This window comes from Doryrhamphus excisus, linkage group LG6, assembly GCF_037039965.1.
Source record: "Doryrhamphus excisus strain RoL-2023G ecotype Guam linkage group LG6, RoL_Dexc_Guam_v1.1, whole genome shotgun sequence".
Lineage (NCBI taxonomy): Eukaryota > Metazoa > Chordata > Actinopteri > Syngnathiformes > Syngnathidae > Doryrhamphus > Doryrhamphus excisus.
The window spans coordinates 2,317,766-2,343,579 of NC_136362.1; the positions used below are offsets into that span (position 1 = coordinate 2,317,766).

The window sequence follows — 25,814 nt, forward strand, 5'->3', positions numbered from 1 at the left end:
GATGGCATGGATTCTAGGATCCTAGTTGGATGGCACGGATTCAAGGATCCTAGTTGGCAGGATGGCATGGATTCTAAGATCCTAGTTAGATGGCACGGATTCAAGGATCCTAGTTGACAGGATGGCACGGATTCAAGGATCCTAGTTGACAGGATGGCATGGATTCTAGGATCCTAGTTGGATGGCATGAATTCAAGGATCCTAGTTGGCTGAATGGCATGGATTCTAGGATCCTAGTTGGCTGAATGGCATGGATTCTAGGATCCTAGTTTGCAGGACGGCATGGATTCTAGGATCCGAGTTGGATGGCATGGATTCTAGGATCCTATTTGACAGGATGGCACGGATCCTAGGATCAGAGTTGGCAGGATTGCATGGATTCTAGGATCCTAGTTGGATGGCACGGATTCTCGGATCCTAGTTGGATGACATTGATCCTAGGATCACTCCTGATTTATCAAGCTTCTACTTTCTTTACACTTTTACTTACACTTTTTAAATTTTTTTTAGGAAATTATATCTTTTGAATATGCGGTGGGCTAATAAAAAACAACAGTGTGACGCAAATGGCCCCCGGGCCGCAATTTGGACACCTTTTTTTTTTTTTTTTTTGGACACTTTTTTTTCACTTTAAAAAGTGAGAGACGGCAACCAATGGAGGATGTTGTGGATATGTGTGTGTGTGTGTGTGTGTGTTTGTATTCAAACACAAAATTGCTGTTCATCCGTATGACAAAGGAGGACCAACACTGACCCAGCATGCCGTGTTCCTACTGTTCCAACTACTACCACTAGAGGTCAGTGTGGGCCTTTCACTTAAACATACAACAATGAAGACGTCCTTTTACTAGAAAAAAAAATATGTGATTTTCTTGCTGGTCCTTCCCTCCAAAACACTGCATTGTGTAAAAACCTTCTTCTCTTGTTTTCGTTCTCTGTCACTTTAGCTTCGGCTTCCAATGCATTTTTACTCCAGGAGGAGTTCAACCTGTTATGTCATTTGCATAAGCTCACTTCACGGATCTGATCCTTTCGGGAGGAATAGTAACTACATTGCCGCTGATTCACGTCAGTCCACATCAGCCTCAAAGATGAGGATGAGGAAAGTCATGGCTGATCCTGTTGGATTGGGCATTGAAGCCAGGCAGCTTCATCCTTTATTCTGCCGTTCGCAGTACTTGGTCGATGGCGGATATCTCACGTGAGATTCGTCAACCCTGCCCACAGTTAGAGCAATTCTTCAACCCCCCCACCCCCCCCCCCCATGTATTGATCCACAATTTGACCATGTTTCAGATTCACACACCCACTCTGTAATGACCACGATCGGTCTTAGTCAGGGGTCTCAAAATCAATTTACTTGTCTGGGTGAGACTGGGCCGCATCAGGTTTTCCAAAAAAAACAAACAAAAATAAATCGCATTTATTAAAAACAAAAAAAAATTTACCACTTCCACACTGATAGGGAGGATAACCTTTAACATGAACATTAATCAAATGTAATATTTTTTTTCCGGGTACATGATACCATACAGCAGGGTTCTCAAACTCAATTTACTTGGGGGCCACTGGAGCTAGGGTCTGGCTGAGACTGGGCCAGGTTATCAGGTTTTCAAAAAAAAAAAAAAAACAAACAAAAAAAACTAAACAAAAAAATTGTAAAAAATTTGCTTTGGTTTTAATTTTCTCCAAGAAAATCTCTGATAAAACATTCCACTGTCCTTCAAGTTATTTCCTTCAAACTTAAATAGCCAAAAACTTACCACTTCCACACGGATAGGGAGGATAACCTTTAACATGAACATTAATCAAACATAAAAAAATTTTCTGGGTACATGATACCATACAGCATGCATTTTTTGGCCTTGTGCGACTTATACTCCGGAGCGACTTATGTATGTTTTTTTTCTACCTAATTATGCATTTTTGGCTTTGTGCAACTTATACTCCAGTGCGACTTATGTATGTTTTTTTTTACCTAATTATGCATTTTTGGCCTTGTGCGACTTATACTCCAAAGCGACTTATGTATGTTTTTTCTACCTACTTATGCATTTTTGGCTTTGTGCGACTTATACTCCGGAGCGACTTACGTATGTTTTTTCTACGTACTTATGCATTTTTGGCCTTGTGCGACTTATACTCCGGAGCGACTTATGTATGTTTTTTTTTCTACCTAATTATGCATTTTTGGCTTTGTGCGACTTATACTCCGGAGCGACTTATGTATGTTTCTTTCTACCCAATTATGCATTTTTGGCTTTGTGCGACTTATACTCCGGAGCGACTTATGTATGCTTTTTTCTACCTAATTATGCATTTTTGGCCTTGTGTGACTTATACTCTGGAGCGACTTATGTATGTTTTTTCTACCTACTTATGCATTTTTGGCTTTGTGCGACTTATACTCCGGAGCGACTTATGTATGTTTTTTTTTACCTAATTATGCATTTTTGGCCTTGTCTGACTTATACTCCGGAGCGACTTATGTATGTTTTTTTTACCTACTTATGCATTTTTGGCTTTGTGTGACTTATACTCCGGAGCAACTTATGTATGTTTTTTCTACCTACTTATGCATTTTTGGCTTTGCGCGACTTATACTCCGGAATGACTTATGTATTTTATTTTCTACCTAATTATGCATTTTTGGCTTTGTGCGACTTATACTCCGGAATGACTTATGTATGTTTTTTTTTTTTTACCTAATTATGCATTTTTGGCTTTGTGCGACTTATACTCCGGAGCGACTTATGTATGTTTTTTTTTTACCTAATTATGCATTTTTGGCCTTGTGCGACTTATACTCCAAAGCGACTTATGTATGTTTTTTCTACCTACTTATGCATTTTTGGCTTTGTGCGACTAATACTCCGGAGCGACTTACGTATGTTTTTTCTACGTACTTATGCATTTTTGGCCTTGTGCGACTTATACTCCGGAGCGACTTATGTATGTTTTTTTTTCTACCTAATTATGCATTTTTGGCTTTGTGCGACTTATACTCCGGAGCGACTTATGTATGTTTTTTTTTTTACCTAATTATGCATTTTTGGCCTTGTGTGACTTACACTCCGGAGCGACTTATGTATGTTTTTTCTACCTACTTATGCATTTTTGGCTTTGTGCGACTTATACTCCGGAGCGACTTATGTATGTTTTTTCTACCTACTTATGCATTTTTGGCTTTGTGCGACTTATACTCCGGAATGACTTATGTATGTTATTTTCTACCAAATTATGCATTTTTGGCCTTGTGCGACTTATACTCCGGAGCGACTTATGGATATTTTTTTCTACCTAATTATGCATTTTTGGCCTTGTGCGACGTATATTATACTCCGGAGTGACTTATAGTCAAGAAAATATGGTACTTCCTAACAAACATGGCCACCATCAGATCATTTGAGCCAATCTTTGTGGCGGGAGCGCCGGAGTGCAGACTGTTGTTTCCACTGGTGGGTAATCATCCTCATGGTGTTGTTTTCGCTAAGCTCTCTGGCAGCCTGTTTATAATTGCAGGTTTATAGTGTTGCTGTATTTTTGCAAATGAGGACGAGAGCGCCGTTTCACACCGATCGCCCATCTGTGCAGTTTGGTCGAAAATGAAAACTACAACGCTTCAAAGCAGATAATGTGCATTGGGCAGAAAGAACAAAAGAACGGAATAATAATTCATATTTTTATGTGTTGAATGAACTTCAATATGAAGGCAGACTTTTGAAGGTGACTAGAAATGTGTTTTAAGGTCATGTGGCATGGATTTTATTTCTCTTCTTATTGTCGACTCTTACTTCACATGAACAATCCGTAACGTATACGTAATAATAATTCATCATCCAACTCTTATGTCATTACTTTTTTGTCTTTCGACAGAAATAATTGGGTGCAGATATTTCTTTGCAACGCTTGTTCAGCCTCCCGTCAGTGGACGTGTGTCCAAGTGGATGTGGCGATGCCATGCATATTTCATCTTTAGGTATAGCAAGGTCAAAGGATTTCAGTTTTTATTGAGGTGCAAAAAAAAAAAAATCAACGTCACACACTTGTCTCGTCTCAATAAAAACTCTGATAAAAATGTAATTTAATAATTTTTATTTTTCTGCACAAAATAAGATGAAAAATAAATAAACAAATCAAGAATAAAGAAAATCAATCAATCAGCAATAAATAAATAAATATAATAATAATAATAATACTGCAAATAATAAAAACTTAAGAAACCACATATAGTTGGTGGGTAGACAAATTATTTTTTTTCAGATTAAAATTAACAAAACATTATTAGAGCCCTGTAGACATGACAAAACACGACTATAGTCATATTTATATTTTTTTATTTACAACATATTGCGCAACTGCAGGGTCTTAAGACACATGCTAACTCGCAAACTAGACAGCTAGCGACCTAAACGGTAGCCTTCAAGTTATTTCCTTTAAACTTAAATAGCCAAAAACTTACCACTTCCACACAAATAGGGAGGATAACTATTAACAGTTATTTAACCTTTAACATGAACATTAATTAAAACGTAATAATTTTTTCTGGGTACATGATACCATACAGCATACATATCAAACTTGCGTGCCACATTTGGCCCGCGGGCCGCGTGTTCGAGACCGCTGGTTTAGCGTGCTTGTATTGTTTCTTTGTATTGTATTGTGAGTATTGTTATTTTGGTGAGGATCTGAATCAATATAACCATTACTGTTGCAGTCCACTTGCATCGGGAGCCCGTAGAGGAGTTACTCTGCAAATCCAGACGGTAGCGATGATTGTTTTATGGTTTTGAAAGGGTTTTGAAACAATATCTCAGTCAATACATGTTGAGGCTAAAGGCTCAGGTGCGGAGGAGATCGTGTGGCGTTCGTGTGCATCGGTGAAGGTGCGTTGAGTGATGGCGGATCGGAGCGCTTCTGACACGGCGAGTCAGCGTTTATTCAACACGCACTCTCCATCATCTCGTCCTTTTATTTGTGTCACAAGCAGGGTGGCATAACTCAGTTTGCCGCCGCAAATACACACCAACCCTGTTCCCCTGGTGCGTGCGCCGCGTTTCAATTTTTAACATAGTGATTTATGTTTTGTAGGGAATTGGCACCCAGGGCATTTTCTAATAAGGGGGGGGGGCTCCTCGCCAAAATGCATGCCATCCAAAAAAGAAGTCATAACCTTTATTATTTATGCATGCATGAATTTGATTTCTTACTCTTGATAGTTTCAAGAAGGTCATACGTTCCAGAAGAAGTCGCTTCCTATTAGAGCTTGGATTTTACAAGATACATGACGGAATTATGAAGGTGACATTTGGGCCAAGAATGACTGTATGCACTGTAGGGGTGTAAGAAAATATAGTTTTTCGGTGAAATATCGCAATACTTCATTCCACGATACTGTATAGATATTAAAAAGTATGATATGGATATTTTTAGTCATTAATCAAACTGTATAACAGCGCCAAACTCGCTCCATCCAGACTTTTAAAAAAGTGGCTGCACGGTGGAGAAGTGGTTAGCGCAGACCACACAGCTAGGAGACCGGAGTTCACTTGATCGCAGCTCTTTTGAGCGAACCAGAGAGTTCAGTTATTTATTTCTCCCCCTTCTGTCATTGTTTGCATGTTATCCTCATTAAAATATGAAAACCTACAAATGTTTGGGTGGTTTTAGTTAAAGCAGATGCTGTTTTTGTCATCTGTGTGATTATTTTCATACCACTGTCTATGATATTTAGTGCAGACACGGCAAAGGTTCATTTCTGATTTTAATTTAAGTGTGGACACAAAGTTTTCTACACAAAGTAGCACTATACAAAGTGCAGAAATTGACAAAACCCCATGCTGTTTGTAAAATATGTCGATTTAAGTATTCGGGAAACACGACAAATCTGCGAGTCCACTTAGTGAGACAGCACGAGGACCTGCCGTTAGCATGCACATCAGACAATGCTTCTCATCAAGACCATTCTTAAAATATGAAAACCTACAAATGTTTGGGTGGTTTTAGTTAAAGCAGATGCTGTTTTTGTCATCTGTGTGATTTTTTTTTTTCACACCACTGTCTTATCAAGTTTAACAGCGATAAACGAGGGATTACTGCACTGCACCGTTCTGTTTTCCGCCAATTATCAAGTTGGGTGAACCCAGTTCACAGTGATAAACGAGGGATTACTGTACTGTATGTATACTGTATATATAGGGGTGTTAGTTTGTGGTTTGAATCCTGTTAAATATCGTATTTGGAAGGTTGTAAATATGTTTTCTGTGTTCTAACTGCAAGAAAATTTCATTTATAAAGGATTTTTACTTTGTGGAAATTCACATATCACATTGGGTGGACCCAATTAACAGTGATAAACGGGGGATTACTGTACTGTACCATGGAAGAGAAATATTTTTCATATTTCATATTTCATGTCTACCATATTGGGTGATACCAATGTAAAGGCGATATAGGGGTGTTAGTTTGTGGAAATTTGTGGAAATTCACTTATCACGTTTAATAGCGATAAACGAGGGATTACTGCACTGTACCGTCCTGTTTTCCGCCACTTATCAAGTTGGGTGAACCCAGTTAACAGTGATAAACGAGGGATTACTGTACTGTATGTATACTGTATATATAGGGGTGTTAGTTTGTGGTTTGAATCATGTTAAATATCATATTTGGAAAGTTGTAAATATGTTTTCTGTGTTCTAACTGCAAGAAAATTTCATTTATAAACAAGGATTTTTACTTTGTGGAAATTCACTTATCACGTTGGGTGGACCCAATTAACAGTGATAAACGAGGGATTACTGTACTGTATGTATACTGTATATATGGGGGTATTAGTTTGTGGTTTGAATCATGTTAAATATTGTATTTGGAAGGTTGTAAATATGTTTTCTGTGTTCTAACTGCAAGAAATTTTCATTTATAAAGAAGGATTTTTACTTTGTGGAAATTCCCTTATCACGCTGGGTGGACCCAATTAACAGTGATAAACGAGGGATTACTGTACTGTACCATGGAAGAGAAATATTTTTCATATTTCATATTTCATGTCTACCATATTGGGTGATACCAATGTAAAGGCAATATAGGGGTGTTAGTTTGTGGACATTTGTGGAAATTCACTTATCAAGTTTAACAGCGATAAACGAGGGATCACTGCACTGTACCGTCCTGTTTTCCGCCACTTATCAAGTTGGGTGAACCCAGTTAACAGTGATAAACGAGGGATTGCTGTACTGTATGTATACTGTATATATAGGGGTGTTAGTTTGTGGTTTGAATCATGTTAAATATCATATTTGGAAAGTTGTAAATATGTTTTCTGTGTTCTAACTGCAAGAAAATTTCATTTATAAACAAGGATTTTTACTTTGTGGAAATTCACTTATCACGTTGGGTGGACCCAATTAACAGTGATAAACGAGGGATTACTGTACTGTATGTATACTGTATATATAGGGGTATTAGTTTGTGGTTTGAATCATGTTAAATATCGTATTTGGAAGGTTGTAAATATGTTTTCTGTGTTCTAACTGCAAGAAAATTTCATTTATAAAGAAGGATTTTTTCTTTGTGGAAATTCACTTATCACGTTGGGTGGACCCAATTAACAGTGATAAACGAGGGATTACTGTAATGTACCATGGAAGAGAAATATTTTTCACATTTCATATTTCATGTCTACCATATTGGGTGATACCAATGTAAAGGCGATATAGGGGTGTTAGTTTGTGGAAATTCACTTATCACGTTTAATAGCGATAAACAAGGGATTACTGCACTGTACCGTTCTGTTTTCCGCCAATTATCAAGTTGGGTGAACCCAGTTAACAGTGATAAACGAGGGATTACTGTACTGTATGTATACTGTATATATAGGGGTGTTAGTTTGTGGTTTGAATCCTGTTAAATATCGTATTTGGAAGGTTGTAAATATGTTTTCTGTGTTCTAACTGCAAGAAAATTTCATTTATAAAGGATTTTTACTTTGTGGAAATTCACATATCACATTGGGTGGACCCAATTAACAGTGATAAACGGGGGATTACTGTACTGTACCATGGAAGAAAAATATTTTTCACATTTCATATTTCATGTCTACCATATTGGGTGATACCAATGTAAAGGCGATATAGGAGTGTTAGTTTGTGGAAATTTGTGGAAATTCACTTATCACGTTTAACAACGATAAACGAGGGATTACTGCACTGTACCGTCCTGTTTTCCGCCACTTATCAAGTTGGGTGAACCCAGTTAACAGTGATAAACGAGGGATTACTGTACTGTATGTATACTGTATATATAGGGGTATTAGTTTGTGGTTTGAATCATGTTAAATATCGTATTTGGAAGGTTGTAAATATGTTTTCTGTGTTCTAACTGCAAGAAAATTTCATTTATAAAGAAGGATTTTTACTTTGTGGAAATTCACTTATCACGTTGGGTGGACCCAATTAACAGTGATAAACGAGGGATTACTGTACTGTATGTATACTGTATATATAGGGGTATTAGTTTGTGGTTTGAATCATGTTAAATATCGTATTTGGAAGGTTGTAAATATGTTTTCTGTGTTCTAACTGCAAGAAAATTTCATTTATAAAGAAGGATTTTTTCTTTGTGGAAATTCACTTATCACATTGGGTGGACCCAATTAACAGTGATAAACGAGGGATTACTGTACTGTACCATGGAAGAGAAATATTTTTCATATTTCACATTTCATGTCTACCATATTGGGTGATACCAATGTAAAGGTGATATAGGGGTGTAGAAATCTGTGGAAATTCACTTATCACTGTATCGTCCTGTTTTCCGCCACTTATCAAGTTGGGTGAACCCAGTTAACAGTGATAAACGAGGGATTACTGTACTGTATGTATACTGTATATATAGGGGTGTTAGTTTGTGGTTTGAATCATGTTAAATATCATATTTGGAAGGTTTTAAATGAGTTTTCTGTGTCCTTGCCAATACACACCCCTAATGCACTGCATTGGTTTGCTCCGAAAGCCACTCTTGGATACATTTCGGTCACCAAGATACACAGTGGGTAAACACTGGCCGGGCGCCAGAGAGACAACATGGCACCTAATTCATCACCATCCCATGCTGGGGGGGGGCACTGTGTGGTACCGGCGCCTTGTTTCTCCCTCCTCTTATTCCACTCATTGTCTCTAATTACATGGAAAAGACTAACATAGCAGTGTTATAATTAGCGGGGCATATTAAAATCACAGCCATGAAGCATGTCATTAAAAATCATCTGCTGCGAGCCACACCTCCGCTTTGCCGAGCTCCCAAATGGAAGAAAAGCTTACAGGGTTTTTTTATCAATCATTAGCACAGCCCCCTTATATGGTATCGACCCACTTTGCGGCCCTAAGTCTTTCTTGTTCTGTAGGGAGATGAATAAGATGACCGATACGGGTCCGCCAGTCACTCTGTCAGTCCTGCAGGGGGACAAAAAGCCACGGGAGAGTATCTGTCCGGTTGGCGCCATGATTGAACAATAAGGAGGCGCATCCAGACGTCTCTGTTTCTCACTTGGTCTGCCAAAGCGATGATGAATTAAAGCCGCCGAAAAGGTTTGAAAAGTGTGCTCTCTGTGGAATTGTCTTTTTCGGTTATTCATTTTTGGCAACGGCTGGTAAATAGACGAGTAGCAGGGCGGAAAACAGGACGGTACAGTGCAGTGATCCCTCGTTTATCGCTGTTAAACTTGATAAGTGAATTTCCACAAAGTAAGAATCCTTGTTTATAAATGTAATATTCTTGCACTTAGAACACAGAAAACTCATCTACAACCTTCCAAATATATTTAACATGATTCAAACCACAAACTAATGATACAGTACAGTAATGCCTCGTTTATCACTGTTAATTAGGTTCACCCAATGTGATAAGTGAATTTCCATAAAGTAAGAATTTATAAATGCAATTTTCTTGCAGTCAGGACACAGAAAACTGATTTAAAACCTTCAAAATACGATATTTAACATGATTCAAACCACAAACTAACACCCCTAAAAATACAGTATACATACAGTACAGTAATCCCTCGTTTATCACTGTTAATTGGGTTCACAGAACTTGATAAGTGAATTTCCACAAAGTAAGAATCCTTGTTTATAAATGTAATATTCTCGCAGTTAGAACACAGAAAACTCATTTACAACCTTCCAAATACGATATTTAACATGATTCAAACCACAAACTAATGATACAGTACAGTAATGCCTCGTTTATCACTGTTAATTAGGTTCACCCAATGTGATAAGTGAATTTCCATAAAGTAAGAATTTATAAATGCAATTTTCTTGCAGTCAGGACACAGAAAACTGATTTAAAACCTTCAAAATACGATATTTAACACGATTCAAACCACAAACTAACACCCCTATATATACAGTATACATACAGTACACTAATCCCTCGTTTATCACTGTTAATTGGGTTCACCCAACTTGATAAGTGAATTTCCACAAAGTAAGAATCCTTGTTTATAAATGTAATATTCTCACAGTTAGAACACAGAAAACTCATTTACAACCTTCCAAATATGATATTTAACATGATTCAAACCACAAACTAATGATACAGTACAGTAATGCCTCGTTTATCACTGTTAATTAGGTTCACCAAATGTGATAAGTGAATTTCCATAAAGTAAGAATTTATAAATGCAATTTTCTTGCAGTCAGGACACAGAAAACTGATTTAAAACCTTCAAAATACGATATTTAATACGATTCAAACCACAAACTAACAACCCTGTATATACGGTATACATCCAGTACAGTAATGCCTCGTTTATCACTGTTAACTGGAGTCACCCAACTTGATAAGTGAATTTCCACAAAGTAAGAATCCTTGTTTATAAATGTAATATTCTCACAGTTAGAACACAGAAAACTCATTTACAACCTTCAAAATATGATATTTAACATGATTCAAACCACAAACTAATGATACAGTACAGTAATGCCTCGTTTATCACTGTTAATTAGGTTCACCAAATGTGATAAGTGAATTTCCATAAAGTAAGAATTTATAAATGCAATTTTCTTGCAGTCAGGACACAGAAAACTGATTTAAAACCTTCAAAATATGATATTTAACATGATTCAAACCACAAACTAACACCCCTATATATACAGTATACATACAGTACAGTAATGCCTCGTTTATCACTGTTAACTGGGTTCACCCAACTTGATAAGTGAATTTCCACAAAGTAAGAATCCTTGTTTATAAATGTAATATTCTCACAGTTAGAACACAGAAAACTCATTTACAACCTTCCAAATATGATATTTAACATGATTCAAACCACAAACTAATGATACAGTACAGTAATGCCTCGTTTATCACTGTTAATTAGGTTCACCCAATGTGATAAGTGAATTTCCACAAAGTAACACAGAAAACTCATTTACAACCTTCCAAATATGATATTTAACATGATTCAAACCACAAACTAACACCCCTATAGTCGCCTTTACATTGGTATCACCCAATATGGTAGATGTGAAATATGAAATATGAAAGATATTTCTCTTCCATGGTACAGTACAGTAATCCCTCGTTTATCACTGTTAATTGGGTCCACCCAACTTGATAAGTGAATTTCCACAAAGTAAGAATCTTTGGGCGAGAGGCGGGGTCCACCCTGGACTGGTGGCCAGCCAATCACAGGGCACATATAGACAAACAACCATTCACACTCGCATTCATACCTATGGACAATTTGGAGTCGCTAATTAACCTAGCATGTTTTTTTGGAATGTCGGAAGAAACCGGAGTACCTGGAGAAAACCCGGGGAGAACATGCAAACTCCACACAGAGATAGCCGAGGGTGGAATTGAACCCTGTACAATTTGGAGTTGCTAATAACCTAGCTTGTTTTTAGAATATGTGAGGAAACCGGAGTACCCGGAGAAAACCCACGCATGCACGGCGAGGACACGCAAACTCCACACAGAGATGATTGAGGGTGAAATTGAACTCTGTTCTCCTAGCTGTGATGCCTTTACGCTAACCACTCGACCACCGTGCAGCCACTTTTTTAACAATCATCCGCAAATATGTTAAGAATGCTGAGTTGGGTACACTGCATTGCCCGTACATTGTTTGGTTTACATTTCCACCACTTGTGACATTTTTCCAAGAGGGGGGGGTTAGGGTTAATCAGTCCCTTGGAGTGCATTTCTCACTTTCACACGCTTTGCACACCCAATCTCCGTTTAATCCTCCCTTCTTTCCTGCAAATACTCTCAGTGTCTCCAGTGTGTGATAACACAGTGCGGGGGGGGGGGGGGGGGGGGGTGCTTGACACCTTGGTTGCCAATGTTTCCTCTCTCCAACGGCCTGGAGAGGATAAGAGCTTTGCATTATGCTCAGCTGGAACCAACGTGTGGAGATCTAACTTGACCAATACGACCACATTAAGATATGCCTTTATTCGTCCCTCAGTGGGGAAATTTGTAATGCATTCAATTCAAACACGCTGGGGAGGCCCAGCATGGACACGCACTAGCATTCCTTTGGATCCTCCATGAGGAAGGAAGGAAGGAAGGAAGGAAGGTAGGAAGGTAGGAAGATAGGAACCATCCATCAGGAAGGAAGGAAGGAAGGAAGGAAGGAAGGTAGGAAGGAAGGAACCATCCATCAGGAAGGAAGGAAGGAAGGAAGGAAGGAAGGAAGGAAGGAAGGAAGGAACCATCCATCAGGAAGGAAACAACCATCCATCAGGAAGGAAGGAAGGAAGGAAGGAAGGAAGGAAGGAAGGAAGGAAGGAAGGTAGGAAGGTAGGAAGATAGGAACCATCCATCAGGAAGGAAGGAAGGAAGGAAGGTAGGAAGGAAGGAACCATCCATCAGGAAGGAAGGAAGGAAGGAAGGAAGGAAGGAAGGAAGGAACCATCCATCAGGAAGGAAACAACCATCCATCAGGAAGGAAGGAAGGAAGGAAGGAAGGAAGGAAGGAAGGAAGGAACCATCCATCAGGAAGGAAGGAAGGAAGGAACCATCCATCAGGAAGGAAGGAAGGAAGGAAGGAAGGAAGGAAGGAACTATCCATCAGGAAGGAAGGAACTATCCATCAGGAAGGAAGGAACTATCCATCAGGAAGGAAGGAAAGAAGGAAGGAACCATCCATCAGGAAGGAAGGAAGGAAGGAAGGAAGGAAGGAAGGAAGGAAGGAAGGAAGGAAGGAAGGAAGGAAGGAAGGAAGGAAGGAAGGAAGGAAGGAAGGAAGGAAGGAAGGAAGGAAGGAAGGAAGGAAGGAAGGAAGGAAGGAAGGAACCATCCATCCATCCATCAGGAAGGAAGGAAGGAACCATCCATCAGGAAGGAAGGAAGGAAAGAACGAAGGAAGGAAGGAAGGAAGGAAGGAAGGAACCATCCATCAGGAAGGAAGGAAGGAAGGAACCATCCATCAGGAAGGAAGGAAGGAAGGAAGGAAGGAACTATCCATCAGGAAGGAAGGAAAGAAGGAAGGAACCATCCATCAGGAAGGAAGGAAGGAAGGAAGGAAGGAAGGAAGGATGGAAGGATGGAAGGAAGGAAGGAAGGAAGGAAGGAAGGAAGGAAGGAAGGAAGGAAGGAAGGAACCATCCATCCATCATCAGGAAGGAAGGAAGGAACCATCCATCAGGAAGGAAGGAAGGAAAGAACGAAGGAAGGAAGGAAGGAAGGAAGGAACCATCCATCAGGAAGGAAGGAAGGAAGGAACCATCCATCAGGAAGGAAGGAAGGAAGGAAGGAAGGAACTATCCATCAGGAAGGAAGGAACTATCCATCAGGAAGGAAGGAACTATCCATCAGGAAGGAAGGAAAGAAGGAAGGAACCATCCATCAGGAAGGAAGGAAGGAAGGAAGGAAGGAAGGAAGGAATGAAGGAAGGAAGGAAGGAAGGAACCATCCATCCATCAGGAAGGAAGGAAGGAACCATCCATCAGGAAGGAAGGAAGGAAAGAACGAAGGAAGGAAGGAAGGAAGGAAGGAACCATCCATCCATCAGGAAGGAAGGAAGGAAAGAACAAAGGAAGGAAGGAAGGAAGGAAGGAAAGAACAAAGGAAGGAAGGAAGGAAAGAAGGAAGGAAGGAACCATCCATCAGGAAAGAAGGAAATAAGGAAAGAAGGAAGGAAGGAACCATCTATCAGGAAGGAAGGAAGGAAGGAAGGAAGGAAGGAAGGAAGGAAGGAAGGAAGGAAGGAAGGAACCATCCATCAGGAAGGAAGGAAGGAAGGAAGGAAGGAACCATCCATCAGGAAGGAAGGAAGGAAGGAAGGAACCATCCATCAGGAAGGAAGGAAGGAAGGAAGGAAGGAACCATCCATCAGGAAGGAAGGAAGGAAGGAAGGAAGGAAGGAACCATCCATCCATAAGGAAGGATAGAAGGAACCATCCATCCATAAGGAAGGATGGAAGGAACCATCCATCAGGAAGGAAGGATGGAAGTAAGTAAGTAAGGAAGTAAGTGAGTAAGTGAGGAAGGAAGTAAGGAAGTAAGTGAGGAAGGAAGGAAGGAAGGAAGGAACCAACCATCCATCAGGAAGGAAGGGAGTAAGTGAGGAAGGAAGGAAGTAAGGAAGGAAGTAAGGAAGGAAGGATTTCCCCACTGAGGGACGAATAAAGGCATATCTTAAGGAGAGACCAGTAGAACTGGTTGAACAATTGAACTTTATCTTTTCCCGTTTCCCGGGTGGGAAGAAGAACAACACAGTCTGACAACTTTCAGATTGAGCGGATACAAGATACCTCAATCGGATCGGGGGAAAGGAATATCCCACCCCTGTGAATCCGATTATATATTCATTGGGATTGGCACTTTTCTTTGGGAATGACGTGTATCCAAAGGTTCCATTCTTTCCGTTTCAGCAAATAAACGGAATGCGAGTATAAAAAGTATAAAAGTCGGAAAAACACCCATGGCGGAAGACATACTTCAAGCCAGGTGCCGGCCTCTTCTGTCATCCCAAGGAGTCAGTTGGGATTTTGCGAGTGTTTGGAATTTTGTCGGGACCGTAAGGCTTTTTATCTGTACTTTGACGGAACGACACCCGCAGGAATAAAGTAATGTAAAGTGAAGTAGAGATGGATGTGCATTGTGTCGGAATGATCTTTTTATAGCCTCGCTTTGCACGTCACCCCCCCCCCCCCCACCCCCCCCTTCCCGTCTCAAGATGTGGAAAAAGCATCAAGACGAGACACAAATTTCTACACCCTTTTGATTGTACGCGTCGTACCTCAATGCAACATTATTGCCGCCATGTTTTTTTTTCCTACAATTGAATTTCATTTGCTTTTTACAGAGACGGAGAGAAATGAAATAATAATAGAGATTATATCATCTATCCCGGAAAAATTGGGAATAATGATGTACTCATTGCACATGGATGCTGCTTCAGAAGCATAATCAGGATTAAAAAAAAAAAAAAGATATTTAACTCAATTGAACGCATCACTTGAAGATGAACTTAGGAATGTATTCAGTGTGTGTCCTAAGGACTGTAATCTATCTGTGGTGTTGGGTTGCTGGGACGGGGATGAACTACCGTCCTGATCTACAATCATCAGCAGAGGTTTGGAGTGCTTCCTTGCTTCCTTGCTTCCTTGCTTTCTTCCTTTCTTCCTTCCTTTCTTCCTTTCTTCCTTCCTTCCTCCCTTCCTTCCTTCCTTCCTCCCTTCCTGATGGATGGTTCCTTCCTTCATTCCTTTCTGATTGATGGTTCCTTCCTTCTTTCCTTCCTTCCTTCCTTCCTTCCTTCCTTCCTGATGGTTCCTTCCTTCCTTCCTTCCTTCCTTCCTTCCTTCCTTCCTTCCTTCCTTCCTTCCTTCCTTCCTTCCTTCCTTCCTTCCTTTCTTCCTTTCTTCCTTCCTTGCTTCCTTTCTTCCTTCCTTGCTTCCTTTCTTCCTTCCTTCCTTCCTTCCTTCCTTCCTTTCTTCCTTCCTTGCTTCCTTTCTTCCTTCCTTGCTTCCTTTCTTCCTTCCTTCCTTCCTTCTTAATGGTTCCTTCCTTCCTTCCTTCCTTCCTGATGGATGCTTCCTTTCTTCCTTTCTTCCTTTCTTCCTTTCTTCCTTTCTTCCTTTCTTCCTTTCTTCCTTTCTTCCTTCCTTCCTTCCTGATGGATGGTTCCTTCCTTCCTTCCTTCCTTCCTTCCTGATGGATTGTTCCTTCCTTCCTTCCTTCCTTCCTTCCTGATGGATGGTTCCTTCCTTCATTCCTTCCTTCCTTATGGATGGTTCCTTCCTTCCTTCCTTCCTTCCTTCCTGGTGGATGGTTCCTTCCTTCCTTCCTTCCTTCCTGATGGATGGATGGTTCTTTCCTTTTTTCCTTCTTTCCTTCCTGATGGATGGTTCCTTCCTTTTTTCCTTCTTTCCTTCCTGATGGATGGTTCCTTCCATCCTTCCTTCCTTCCTTCCTTCCTTCCTTCCTGATGGTTCCTTCCTTCCTTCCTCCCTCATGGATGGTTCCTTCCTTCCTTCCTGATGGTTCCTTCCTCCTTCCTGATGCTTCCTTCCTGATGCTTCCTTCCTGATGGTTCCTTCCTTCCTTCCTTCCTTCCTTCCTTCCTTCCTTCCTTCCTTCCTTCCTTCCTTCCTTCCTTCCTTCCTTCCTTCCTTCCTTCCTGATGGATGGTTCCTTCCTTCCTTCCATTTCTAATGAAGCTGGCCACATGTTTTATATAGATATGTATTTTCTTTGTAATAAAAGTGGACTAGTGAATGGCGTATGGAAGGGTTTACATTCGGTTCCACAGATGGCGCTAATGCACCCCAAAGCTTCTTACCAGCCGCCAATTAACAAAAGAAGAAGAAAAACACCACGAAGAAGAAAAACGCAGTGTGACAACTTTCCGATTGAGCGGATAAGAGATACCTCAATCGGATTGGGGAAAGGAATATTCCAATATTCCAACCCGGTGTATTTGAGCGAGTTTGGTGGTATGGAAGCCATTTCTGTGTGTGTTTTTTGTTGCATTCATATCTGCCGTCATGCCGAAACGGGTTTTTAACAGATGTCGCTTTGCTGTGGATAAACGAGTCCTGGCAAAGTGGACACTGCAGCTGCCACTGCCGGTGTACGGAATCAGAAGGGAAAGGTCCTCGTTCTTGGAGGACTTGAGTATCAACAGCTAGTTACGCTTGTCGTGACAACTTTGAGGGCTTCCAGCTGTGGGTGCACCAAACTATACAATACACACACACACACACACAATGGTATCAACCTTAAATGCTCTCCAAACCTCTGCTGATGATTGTAGATCAGGACCGTAGTTTATCTAGTTAGTTGTCAAGCAGGGTCTTGGACTGAGGTTCAAGTACCATTGGATTGCATCTGCTGCATTCCGTAAGACGGATACCATCCATCAGGAAGGAAGGAAGGAAGGAAGGAACCATCCATGAGGAAGGAAGGAAGGAAGGAAGGAAGGAACCATCCATCCATCAGGAAGGAAGGAAGGAACCATCCATCAGGAAGAAAGGAAGGAAGGAAGGTAGGAACCATCCATCCATCAGGAAGGAAGGAAGGAAGGAAGGTAGGAACCATCCATCAAGAAGGAAGGAAGGAAGGAAGGAAGGAAGGAACCATCCATGAGGAAGGAAGGAAGGAAGGAAGGAAGGAAGGAAAGAACCATCCATGAGGAAGGAAGGAAGGAAGGAAGGAAGGAAGGAAGGAACCAACCATCAGACAGGAAGGAAGGAAGGAACCAAACATCAGGAAGGAAGGAAGGAACCATCCATCAGGAAGGAAGGAACCATCCATCCATCAGGAAGGAAGGAAGGAAGGAAGGAAGGAACCATCAGGGAGGAAGGAAGGAACCATCCATCAGCAAGCAAGGAAGGAAGGAAGGAACCATCCATCCACCAGGAAGGAAGGAAGGAAGGAAGGGAGGGAGGTTGGAAAGAAGGATGGAAGGAAGGAAGAAAGGAAGTGTGGGTGGGTGGATGAAGGAAGGAAGGAAGGAAGGAAGGAACCAACCAACCATCCATCAGGAAGGAAGGAAGGAACCATCGATCCATCATGAACGAAGGAAGGAAGGAAGGAAGGAAGGAAGGAAGGAAGGAAGGAACCATCGATCCATCATGAAGGAAGGAAGGAAGGAACCATCGATCCATCATGAAGGAAGGAAGGAAGGAACCATCGATCCATCATGAAGGAAGGAACCATCCATCAGGAAGGAAGGAACCATCCACCAGGAAGGAAGGAAGGAAGGAAGGAACCATCCATCAGGAAGGAAGGAACCATCCACCAGGAAGGAAGGAAGGAAGGAAGGAAGGAACCATCCATCAGGAAGGAAGGAACCAACCATCCATCAGGAAGGAAGGAACCATCCATCAGGAAGGAGGGAAGGAAGGAAGGAAGGAAGGAAGAAAGGAAGGAAGGAAGGAAGGAAGGAAGGAAGGAAGGAAGGAAGGAAGGAAGGAAGGAAGGAAGGAAGGAAGGAAGGAACCATCCATCAGGAAGGAAGGAAGGAAGGAAGGAACCATCCATCAGGAAGGAAGGAAGGAAGGAACCATCCATCAGGAAGGAAGGAAGGAAGGAACCATCCATCAGGAAGGAAGGAAGGAAGGAACCATCCATCAGGAAGGAAGGAAGAAAGGAACCATCCATCAGGAAGGAAGGAAGAAAGGAACCATCCATCAGGAAGGAAGGAAGAAAGGAACCATCCATCAGGAAGGAAGGAAGAAAGGAACCATCCATCAGGATGGAAGGAAGGAAGGAACCATCCATCAGGAAGGAAGGAACCATCCATCAGGAAGGAAGGAACCATCCATCAGGATGGAAGGAAGGAAGGAACCATCCATCAGGAAGGAAGGAGGGAAGGAAGGAAGGAAGGGTGGAAGGAAGGAAGGAAGGAACCATCCATCCATCAGGAAGGAAGGAAGGAAGGAACCATCCATCCATCAGGAAGGAAGGAAGGAAGGAACCATCCATCCATCAGGAAGGAAGGAAGGAAGGAAGGAACCATCCATCCATCCATCAGGATCGGATCGGGGTAAGGAATATCCCACCCCTGTGAATCCGATGATATATTCATTGGGATTGGCACTTTTCTTTGGGAATGACGTGTATCCAAAGGTTCCATTCTTCCCGTTTCAGCAAATAAACGGAATGCAGTTGGAATATTTGCGTCCATGTACACGTGGATATTGATAATCCAAACACTTGACTTCTTGCAGTAGAACATGAAACCAATGTGTTTATACTCTTTGGATGTGGACTTTCTGTATATTTAATGCTCGCGTTAGAATCCCTGACAATAAAAAAATGCGCGATGCCGTTGCTCGGAAAAAGGCAGCAGATGTTAACCGCAAGCTACGGAGGTTTAATGCCCACAGTTTGTGAGCCGGAGTCTGCAAACTGGCAAGGAACGCAATCATCATACATCATTGCATCGTTGAATCAACTACAGTATAGTTATTATATTTATACGGTAGCGCCGGGGTGCACAAAATACTGCATTATTGATGAGGCGTGCTTCACGCCGAGTAGCCATACGGCCGATATATTAGACCCGGCGACAGTTTTTCATACAAATGACTCCAGAGAAAGAAATTAATACATTTTAAAATTACAACAACTTCCAATGCTCCATTTCTTCAATTGTTATTTATTCTTCTCTGTGTTAAGTGTTTGCAGTCGTTTACTTTAGATTCCGTTTGCATGCTGCCACCCTCCTCCGAGTCCATCTGTTTATCCCCCTCCCACACAAAAAACTCGTCTCAAGCACTGGAGACCGTTGGGGAATGAGCTGACTGAATACTGCCTGAAAACAAACAATTTATCTTCCACGTAGACGTTATTAGTATTATCGTTAATTCGTTATATCGTATTTTCTGGACTATAAGTCGTTCCGGAGTATAAGTCGCACAAGGCCAAAAATGCATAATTAGGTAGAAAAAAACATACATAAGTCGCTCCGGAGTATACGTCGCACAAGACCAAAAATGCATAATTAGGTAGAAAAAAACATACATAAGTCACTCCGGAGTATAAGTCTCACAAGGCCAAAAATTTATAATTAGGTAGAAAAAAAACATACATAAGTCACTCCGGAGTATAAGTCGCAAAAGACCAACAATGCATAATTAGGTAGAAAAAAACATACATAAGTCACTCGGAGTGTAAATCGCACAAGGCCAAAAATGCACAATTAGGTAGAAAAAAACATACATAAGTCACTCTGGAGTATAAATCGCACAAGGCCAAAAATGCATAATTAGGTAGAAAAAAACATACATAAGTCGCTCCGGAGTATAACTCGCACAAGGCCAAAAATGCATAATTAGGTAAAAAAAAACATACATAAGTCGCACAAGGCCAAAAGTGCATAATTGGGTAGAAAAAAACATACATAAGTCGCTCCGGAGTATACGTCGCACAAGGCCAAAAAATGCATAATTAGGTAGAAAAAAACATACATAAGTCGCTCCGGAGTATAACTCACACAAGGCCAAAAATGCATAATTAGGTAGAAAAAAACATACATAAGTCACTCCGGAGTATAAGTCTCACAAGGCCAAAAATTTATAATTAGGTAGAAAAAAAACATACATAAGTCACTCCGGAGTATAAGTCGCAAAAGACCAACAATGCATAATTAGGTAGAAAAAAAACATACATAAGTCACTCTGGAGTATAAGTCACACAAGGCCAAAAATTCATAATTAGGTAGAAAAAAACATACATAAGTCACTCGGAGTATAAATCCCAAAAGGCCAAAAATGCATAATTAGGTAGAAAAAAACATACATAAGTCGCTCCGGAGTATAAGTCGCACAAGACCAACAATGCATAATTAGGTAGAAAAAAACATACATAAGTCACTCTGGAGTATAAGTCACACAAGGCCAAAAATTCGTAATTAGGTAGAAAAAAACATACATAAGTCACTCGGAGTGTAAATCGCACAAGGCCAAAAATGCACAATTAGGTAGAAAAAAACATACATAAGTCACTCTGGAGTATAAATCGCACAAGGCCAAAAATGCATAATTAGGTAGAAAAAAACATACATAAGTCGCTCCGGAGTATAAGTCGCACAAGGCCAAAAATGCATAATTAGGTAAAAAAAAACATACATAAGTCGCACAAGGCCAAAAGTGCATAATTGGGTAGAAAAAAACATACATAAGTCGCTCCGGAGTATACGTCGCACAAGGCCAAAAAATGCATAATTAGGTAGAAAAAAACATACATAAGTTGCTCCGGAGTATAACTCACACAAGGCCAAAAATGCATAATTAGGTAGAAAAAAACATACATAAGTCACTCCGGAGTATAAGTCTCACAAGGCCAAAAATTTATAATTAGGTAGAAAAAAAACATACATAAGTCACTCCGGAGTATAAGTCGCAAAAGACCAACAATGCATAATTAGGTAGAAAAAAAACATACATAAGTCACTCTGGAGTATAAGTCACACAAGGCCAAAAATTCATAATTAGGTAGAAAAAAACATACATAAGTCACTCGGAGTATAAATCCCAAAAGGCCAAAAATGCATAATTAGGTAGAAAAAAACATACATAAGTCGCTCCGGAGTATAATTCGCACAAGGCCAAAAATGCATAATTAGGTCGAAAAAAACATACATAAGTAACTCCAGAGTATAAATCGCACAAGGCCAAAAATGCATAATTAGGTCAAAAAAAACATACATAAGTCGCACAAGGCCAAAAATGCATAATTAGGTAGAAAAAAACATACATAAGTCGCTCCGGAGTATAAATCGCACAAGGCCAAAAATGCATAATTAGGTCGAAAAAAACATACATAAGTAACTCCAGAGTATAAATCGCACAAGGCCAAAAATGCATAATTAGGTCGAAAAAAACATACATAAGTAACTCCAGAGTATAAATCGCACAAGGCCAAAAATGCATAATTAGGTCGAAAAAAACATACATAAGTCGCACAAGGCCAAAAATGCATAATTGGGTAGAAAAAAACATACATAAGTCGCTCCGGAGTATACGTCACACAAGACCAAAAATGCATAATTAGGTAGAAAAAAACATACATAAGTTGCTCCGGAGTATAAGTCGCACAAGGCCAAAAATGCATAATTAGGTAGAAGAAAAACATACATAAGTCGCTGCGGAGTATAAGTCGCACAAGGCCAAAAATGCACAATTAGGTAGAAAAAAAACATACATAAGTCGCTCCGGAATATACGTAGTTACGTAAAGTTGTAATTTTACGAGATATAATGTGAATAAAGTCATAATTAAGAAATGAAAAACAACACAAAATCAAAGTAAAAAGATAAATACATTTTTCATGAGACGTTTGGTGGCCCTTGGAAATCTGTGTTCTCCAGGCGATTGCCCGTATTTGACTTAATACTAAGTCCTCAACCGTCTCTGACAGCGTCAATCAAAAGCGTCTAATTATAAAACCCAGTTTTTTCCCAATTAAAGCGTCCTATCTTTGACACAAGCGATAAAACATCATGCACCTTCTGCTGAGGTCGAGCGTTCAACTCCAACGCGTCTACCGATAAATGACGGCGTGCGAGATGACAGCACGGCTGATGAGATGGAGCACATCTGTCATAAATCTTCGTCTTCATCGGAACCTGGGCAGACCGCCGACCTCTTGAACTCTTTGACAGCGATGATGCGGGTGGGTTTGTTTGAAGGCGCAGCGGCACGGAAGCAATCACAATACAAGTACTTTAAGGCTACTTTAAGAGTACTTACGAGTACTTAAAATGTAGCGGCATCAATTGTAAGTAAACTGATGAATTATGACATTGGTTAAAAATAACCAGCTGTTGAATTCAGTAATATTTTGCTTTGTTTTTAACAATTTTTTTTTTCGCCGATTGACGCCCCTGCACAATTTGAGAATCTATTATTCCATTGAAGGAAAAAATAGCCCACATAATAATTGCGTCATGTCCACTGAGCCGTGTGGAAAACAATGGGATGTCGTTTTTTCACTTGTGGTTGGGCGGCACGGTGTTCGAGTGGTTAGCGTGCGGACCTCACAGTGTTCAATTCCACCCTCGGCTATCTCTGTGTGGAGTTTGCATGTTCTCCCCGGGTTTTCTCCAGGTACTCCGGTTTCCTCTGACATTCCAAAAAAACATGCTAGGTTAATTAGCGACTCCAAATTGTCCATAGGTATGAATGTGAGTGTGAATGGTTGTTTGTCTATATGTGCCCAGTGATTGGCTGGCCACCAGTCCAGGGTGTACCCCGCCTCTCGCCCGAAGACAGCTGGGATAGGCTCCAGCATCCCGGACCCTCATGAGGATAAGCGGTCGGAAATGAATGAATGAAACCAAAACTTTATTTTTGTCCAATTACAAAATGTTGTGTTGCTGCTGGATGTTCATCGTATCCCAGTCATACTGTAAGCTTGTTTTCTTTTCCAAAAGAGGAAAAATGGCGGTATGCTATAAATGCAGGGCTGCACGGTGTAAAAGTGGTTAGCACACAGACCTCACAGCTAGGAAACGAGGGTTCAATTCCACCCTCGGCTATCTCTGTGTGGAGTTTGCATGTTCTCCCCGGGTTTTCTCCGGGTACTCCGGTTTCCTCCGACATTCCAAAAAAAACATGCTAGGTTAATTAGCGACTCCAAATTGTCCATAGTTATGAATGTGAGTGTGAATGGTTGTTTGTCTATATGTGCCCTGTGATTGGCTGACCACCCGTCCAGGGTGGACTCACGCCCGAAGACAGCAAAGCGGTAGAAAATGAATGAATGAATTGGAACAAAAGCGGTTGTGTATGTAGCACTATAGAGTGTGCAAATTTAATTTAATTTAATTTAATTTAATTTAATTTAATTTAATTTAATTTAATTTAATTTAATTTAATTTAATTTAATTTATTCATTTTCTACCGCATTTTCCTCACGAGGGTCGCGGGGGGTGCTGGAGCCTATCCCAGCTGTCTTCGGGCGAGAGGCGGGGTTTAATTTAATTTAATTTAATTTAATTTAATTTAATTTAATTTAATTTAATTTAATTTAATTTAATTTAATTTAATTTAATTTAATTTAATTTAATTTAATTTAATTTAATTTAATTTAATTTAATTTAATTTAATTTAACAGAATATCATGTATGTCCCATGAGATAATTAGCTCTCATCATGTGGGCCACATGAGCTTAACCTGCGTACACGCCACGGCATCATCCCCGCGGCTTTCACACATGCTCCATATCTACATGCAGATGGTCGATATCGTTCACAGGGTTGAATGATCACATCTAAAGTCATTTATTTCTGTTTATGTTTGTCGGAACAGTACTTAGGAGCTATGTTTACCACGATTCATCTCCACGTTGCTAAGAAAGCAACATTTATTCTCCGTGAGTGAATCCAGCTATTTACTAAATGAATGATGACAGACATCTTGTTTTTGTTACGTCGTCTTTGTTTAGCTTTAATTGTCCGTTTTGGACGGCTGCGGTCCCTCGTGGGAACAAGAAAGGAGCTCATATTCATATGAGGAAGTATGAACCATAATCATATTTGTCTTGTTACACAATGCGTCGATTCTTAATTAATTATGTTCACTAATTGGGAACAAACGTTGCAGTGGTTGCTTTATTCTTTCCATTGATTAGTCAATGTGTTATTGTTATTATTATTGTTATTGTCCGACTGTTTGTCTTCCCTCATATGTTTTTTATTTTCACAGAAATATGATACTGTATCGATTAAAAAGTATGATATGGATATTTTTAGGCATTTATCATAGACTGTATATGGTATTTATTCAAGTGCAGACACGGCAAAGGTACACAAAGTAGCACTACACAATGTGCAGAAATTGACAAAACCCATGCCACTTGGTGATGTGTCACGATACTTCGTTCCATGATACTGTATCGATTAAAAAGTATGATATGGATATTTTTAGGCATTTATCATAGACTGTATATGGTATTTATTCAAGTGTAGACATAGCAAAGGTACACAAAGTAGCACTACACAATGTGCAGAAATTGACAAAACCCATGCCACTTGGTGATATGTCACGATATTTCGTTCCATGATACTGTATCGATTAAAAAGTATGATATGGATATTTTTAGGCATTTATCATAGACTGTATATGGTATTTATTCAAGTGCAGACATAGCAAAGGTACACAAAGTAGCACTACACAATGTGCAGAAATTGACAAAACCCATGCCACTTTTTTAATTTTTTCAAGTGCACATTTTGGATTTCTACACAAAGTAGTTCTTAACAGTATCGTGATATATCGTGATATATCGTATCGTGAGCCTAGTATCGTGATACGTATCGTATCGCCAGATTGGAAGGGAAGGAAGGAAGGAAGGAAGGAAGGAAGGAACCATCCATCAGGAAGGAAGGAAGGAAGGAACCATCCTTCAGGAAGGAAGAAAAGGAGGAAGGAACCAACCATCAGAAAGGAAGGAAGGAAGGAAGGAAGGGAGGAAGGAAGGAAGGAAGGAGCCATCCATCCATCAGGAAGGAAGGAACCATGCATCAGGAAGGAAGGAAGGAAGGGAGGGAGGTTGGAAAGAAGGATGGAAGGAAGGAAGAAAGGAAGTGTGGGTGGGTGGGTGGATGAAGGAAGGAAGGAAGGAAGGAAGGAAGGGAGGAAGTAAGCAAGGAAGCAAGGAAGGAAGGAAGGAAGGAAGGAAGGAAGGAATCAAGGAACCATCCATCAGGAAGGAAGGAAGGAAGGAAGGAACCATCCATCCATCAGGAAGGAAGGAAGGAAGGGAGGGAGGTTGGAAAGAAGGATGGAAGGAAGGAAGAAAGGAAGTGTGGGTGGGTGGAGGAAGGAAGGAAGGAAGGAAGGAAGGAAGG

General features: G+C 40.4%; 1 protein-coding gene across 1 annotated transcript in view; it reads left to right on the forward strand.

The window, feature by feature from the left end:
• The window catches only part of tspan9a (tetraspanin 9a), a 253,478-nt gene that overhangs the window by 26,997 nt on the left and 200,667 nt on the right, over positions 1 to 25,814 (forward strand). The gene's annotated exons all lie outside the window — the stretch shown is intronic.